A 6,241-nucleotide genomic window follows, 5' to 3' on the forward strand; every position below is an offset into this window, starting at 1 on the left:
CAAGTAATACTTGTAATATGACACCTGTTGTTCCTATAGAATATGTCAATGTACTTCAAATGGTAAGTAATCTTAAATATACTTATGGCAATATGTAACAGTAATAACAAACACTACTACTAATGGAGTAGTAGCTATTATAATTGCAAATAAAAAACATTCGCCAAAAAAAGGTTTGAATTATTCCAAAGTTTAATAGTAATCTATAGTTATGGATTTTTAAAACAATCATTTATATAATAACTATTCTTATTTTGTACTTAATGTATTATACTTAATGTATTATATTGAAAACTGTTAAAAATTCTAAATGTAAATACTAGTACTAGTATGTAGTATTTTGTACTTAATGTATTATATTGAAAACTGTTAAAAATTCTAAATGTAAATACTAGTTTTGGTTATTATTTTTTTTTTGGTGATTTTGTTTTTAATGTATACTATGGTGGTTGTAAAGCGATTATTATATTATTTTATATTTAACAAGCCTGATATTATTCCATTTTTTAGTTTTATAAATTGTTACTTTCAAATTTACTTATCATGAAGGTTTATAAATATATTTTTAAATAAAGAATACTAATATTTTAAATGTGTAATTAATTTTATATTTGATAAGGAAAGGTTTTGTGAAAGGAATAAACACTTATTTAAAAGGAGAGAGACAACTCGAACTCAATAAAGATATACTTGCTTAAGTTGTCTGAGTATAGTATAACCCTCATTTATTTTAAATTAAAATATAAAAAATACATTTCGACATATAAAATAAAAAAGAATATATTTAACATAGGTATTCAATAATTTATTCACATTCTCATGCATAACATTGTTGAATAAAATGTCTCCTAAAATTTAAACCTTGTTCCACATCATTAACATTTCTATTTTCTGGCACATCAGTATTTTCTAGAAAATCATCATCACTATTTATAATTATTTTCCTGTAAACACATATTGCAGAGTACTGCTGTAGCACTTATTATTGCAAGATATGTATTTAATTTGATTTGTAGGCTTCATTGCAGACAGGGAAACCATATTTTCCAGGTTCTAAATAGCCTTTTTTCAACATTTCTTACATGTGCACTTTTATATCTATTTTGTTGATCATTACCTAAAAAGATATATCTATCAAATAACCTATTTTTTGTTTAGCCCATTATCAATAAATACCTTGCTTTAATGCTGGAGTAAGTAGATAGTGCCTGTGCTGCATGCATATTCACTATTCATAATAATTCACCTATTAATAATTCTGGAATTTGTCCTCTTTCCTTTCTAACTCTTAATCAACTTTGATCAAATATTAAGCTGCCATGACTTAATCCTGGATGTTGAACAAAAATATCCATAATCTCAAAAAAAAAATATATTGTATTGAAGCGAATTGGAAAAAAATATAAATATAAACAAACAAGTTAGGTTAGGAACCCGTGCTCAAGGCAGGTCGATCCGATACTTGAGCACGAGCTGTCATTTTTGTGTACTCAAGCTCGATTTCGTGCTCGAGATCCGTTTATAAAACACAAAAACGACTCAAGGTCGACCTCAAGCATCGACCGATACTTGAGTACCGACTATAAATATGGGCCTAAAACGAGTTTTCCGAGTTATTGCAGCTGGGGATGTAATTGATTATTGTGTTAAACGTCAAAGAGTTGGACAAAACCTGAAAAATATTGATAAGGCAACTAAAGACGTTATTTGTCCGTTGTCTACGAATTTTATCAGGAGAACAAAGTTCCAATGTTGAAAATGCTTCAGAAGTTGAGAAAACATATCCCGATTACCCATATAAATTGTAACGAATTATTTTTGCCTACCACATGGGGTATTATTATAAGGGGTAGAAAATTGGGGCAGAGATAGGGCAATCAAAATAATCGTTACTTGTGCGAACGGCACTCAGGGTTTGTTTGGAGAGCTGGGATCGTGGATAAGTAAACGACAAGGGGGTTTGGATTGGGGCAACTACAAAAATATGAAACAAAGGGGTACTAACGTAAATCTCTTGGGGCAAACAAATCAAAAGGAAACAGGAAATACCTCTAGCAATTTAAAAAGGACGCCGCTTCGAGGTGCCAAATTATAACCATTACAACAGCTAGTTGTAACTATTGAAATAATTATTAAACATTAAAAATATATCTTTTCAAATCAAACTAAAAAAAAAAGGTTAGAGAGTTAGTCAAGATAAACAAACAAAATGGTTTACAAAAAATTAAACATTTATTGTTTCTCACCACAAACAGTTACAAAAATAAATGGCACAAATTACTAGGTTGATAGTTACAGAGTACAAAAATAACAAAGAAAACTTACATGTCATCCGTTTATAAAATCTAGGAGTTGGAGATATTACATAAACTTACAAAAAAATTATTATTGCAATAGAGGTTAACCTTTTTTTTTTAAACAAAACAAATGAATATCGAAAATAATAAAGCGAGCTGTCTTATGTTAACATTAAATTTAAAATGATAGCTAACCATGCCCTAAGATTTACAATGTTAAATATTACAATTTTTAAATTTTAATGAAAACAATTATTACTTTAGAAAAAAACATGTCTGTCTTTACTTTAAAATTTGAAACAAAAAGTTACCTGGATTTTTCACTAAAACACTTTGAATTTTATGTACTGGACGTCACTGGTGGTTGTGGGGTAGAACTGCGCTTCACTCTCTGTGTAACGAACACACGAACAAATTCATCTCCAAACTGCCAAAAAGCCTGGGATGACAACCAGGGAGAAAGAAAACGAGGATGGAAACGTCTACTCTTCCAATTCTCACTTAAAACTTTAACTGAACCATTAACTGCCACAATACATTACATATTTTTCATGAAAAGAGACAAACAACGAGGAACATTTCAAATTTGATGTAAAATTTGGATCCACATCTAAGCCGACTGTCTCTTACAGCGACCCAAGTGAGAATGAGCAATTATCTTTTAAAATTCATTCGCATAACTTAAAATAACAAAACACTTGACGGAAATATTTATTTAAAACGCAGAATATGAAACGCAAAAGAATGCCGAGGACGTGCACATCTGTAAAACATAAACAAACCATAAAAATGTGTTTATATTACTTGGCGACGCTAAGAGGAATTGAAAATACTTTTTGCGTATTTTAACTTCTATGAAAGTAAAGAGAAATACACTGAAATCATTCTTCGTTATTTCAATACATATACAAGGGGATTTCAATATATATATCAAGGAATTTATATACCTAAGAATTTGTAAATGCTACAAAATCTGTTGATACATTGAGGCGTGTTAATAGAATGCGGATTTATTTATAAAACATTGGACAAGAGAATGGTAATTATGGAATCAACAAGGATTGTGATACAGAAGCAACATTATTAATGTAAAATGACGAGATGACAAGAGAGACATTGTGTATGTTTATGTAACGTGGTTTCACACCCACGATGTCGTGCAATATGGCTGGATGGATGATAGCAAAAAGTGCTGTTTGAGTACTACTTGTTCGAGAGGAAAAAGAATTATAATTCTATATGCTATTATAACTCTACAAGAACGGGTTTGTACCTAATTCTTTGCTCCAAAAACAAACAGTTTCCAGTTGATTATCATGATTGAGTGAGAGAATGATTGAAAATAAATTAGTTTGGACTAACATACACAGCTATATCCGTGCAGTGATCAAGAAAAAGGAAGAGGAAGAAAGACTGCTAAACCAACGCTAAAGGTAAGAGTGAATGATGCTGAAAGGTGAAGCTAGAAAAGTGGGTCACACTGTGTGAGTTGGAATGCGTGAGTCAGACTGTGGGGAAGGAGGAAATGCCCATCTGGAAATAATGCCGAACTAGGAGCGATGAATGTCTTCTACGCGCTACCTGGAACGAGACAGGGAACCTCCTTGCTGATGAATAGAGTGTGGATGTGTATGAATGGAGAATGAATGAATAAAGGTAGTGATTCGGAAGTGATGCCGGCCTTACAGCGGCCATTCCGCTTCCGGATCGCTGGATGACAGAGGAGGGTCTGGTTTAGCAGGTAGGCGTTCGGCGTAGACTCGGCGACGAGAGGGCATTTTAAAGTACCTCGGGAATTATCGCCGGTAGTACGAAGAACGAATCAAAGTTAGTCAGGCGGCGCCCTGGACTGAGATGTCTTTTGAAGATTCCAGACCCCCCCTCTATAAAGACGAAAAAAAAAAAGTTGATTATCATGAGGATATGACGACTGAATTCTTCGAAAAATGAACACCAAACAGCTTTTACCGAATATTAAAACAAATTCCGTGATAGTAATAGACAATGCGTCATAAAATTCTAGACTCTACACCAAAATTTAAAATACTAGCTCCAAGAATGGAAATATCATAGAATTTTTGAGAACAAATGCATGGCAATACCTAGTAAACGCACCAAAAAAGAATTGTTACAATTAATTAAGCAACGAAATTTTCAAAAAGATTATGACATTGATAAACTGTTTGAACGCCACGGGTATACAGTTTTACGGTTCCCTCCATAACATTGTGTTTTCAATCCAATTGGAATGGTATGGACCGGCGTAAAAAAGAAATTGCGAAAAATGAATAAATAGCCCCAAATAAGTGCCGTTGTTGTACCAAATATAACAAGAGTAATCGAAGAACTTAGCAAAACTGACATTAGGACAAATTGTGTAGCTCATGTTGAAGTAAAAGAAAAAGAATATCTTACTACACCACCAATTAAACCGGTAGCTATAAACACAAATAACGACTCAAGTTCTAAACACACGGATAATGATGGTGTGAATATTTCTACAAAGGCGATACGTCAACTTGTCAAAAATATGTCCCGTGTACAGTAAGTAGTAAAGGTGATCTCTCCATTAGTCTATAAACTAAAATAAAATTCAACTGGAAGACAAATTATTGGTCGTTTTCTGTAATTATTTTATTTTTATATTAAAATTATTGTAGCCTCATTTCTTTAGTTCTCAAATTAATAAGCATAATAAATTGCCTTTGTATTATGTACTTTTCATCATTAATTTTAATAACTATAATTTGTGTTTATACAGGATGTCCCATATTTGCGAGATCTTATGACGCGAGATTGCACAATCCGCTTATTGGATATCGTAGTTTAAAGTTCATTCGTTTACCAAATTCCCATCTGTAAATATGAGCACGTGTTGATATTCGCCGTCTCATTCGTCAAGAGGCTATTAAATATAATTTATTACCTGAAGCGAGACAGATTCTCATGATACAGATCCCAACTTGCCAGCATTTTAAATTCAAGTTGTATCGTGTTGATTTTTAAGTTAATATATTGTTATATTTATGTTATAGTTATTGTTAAGTTATTTACTGGTCGTGTTACTTTTTAGAGTTTAGTTTAATTGTGATATAATGATTAAATTTTAAGAAATTCTTACACTAACAGTTTCAAAAGTAAATATTTTTAAAAATCATATGATATATAGGTCGTACATCAGTACGACCCTGTTTGGCTTACACGTGGTTCTATTGACGATTGGGAATATGTAAAATGAATAGGGTTTAATGGAATTTTGTTATATAAATCATCACGGTGACCAATAAAATTTTTGGGACTGACTAACATCTATCCTTCATTAGTTTGGAATTACCTTCTGTCTTGAACTTTTAGCCGTTTGGTGTAAATTTCATAAAGAAACGTGAATAATTAAAAATCTTTTACTGTTTCACAAATATTAGAGCTTAATTTATAAATAAAAGGTTTTTTAATTTTTATTGCGCCGCCTATATTTTACAGAAGATACTCGATGTCAAATTTTGTTTTTATACTTTTCAATCGACATCGTATAAACTCTACAAGACTACAAAACTAAACTACAAGACAAACGAGAGTAGAATAATTCTATAGAGAACATCGAGTTAGAATCTAAACTCGATGATAGAGAACGATTAGAAAGCAACCAATTTAACATATTCATGTTGTGTTGAATGTCTGCTTTACATAATACCGACTAAATACTACAAATTATTTTTTTAGGTTTCTGAACAATTTCTGAAATTCTTTTTTGAAGTATTTATGAATTTTCGTATTACTTAATGTGTCCTGTTTTAATGGTTACTAATAATCGATTTACTCGATAATTTGCAAGTTGATTATCGATGTTAAAACATGGATGTTTTGTTCTAGACTGGTTCTAACAATATATTGCTAATAAAGAAAATTCTTCAGTTCTATATATATATATATATATTTTTTAGAGA

The sequence above is a fragment of the Diabrotica undecimpunctata genome, chromosome 1 (assembly GCF_040954645.1).
Source record: "Diabrotica undecimpunctata isolate CICGRU chromosome 1, icDiaUnde3, whole genome shotgun sequence".
NCBI lineage: Eukaryota > Metazoa > Arthropoda > Insecta > Coleoptera > Chrysomelidae > Diabrotica > Diabrotica undecimpunctata.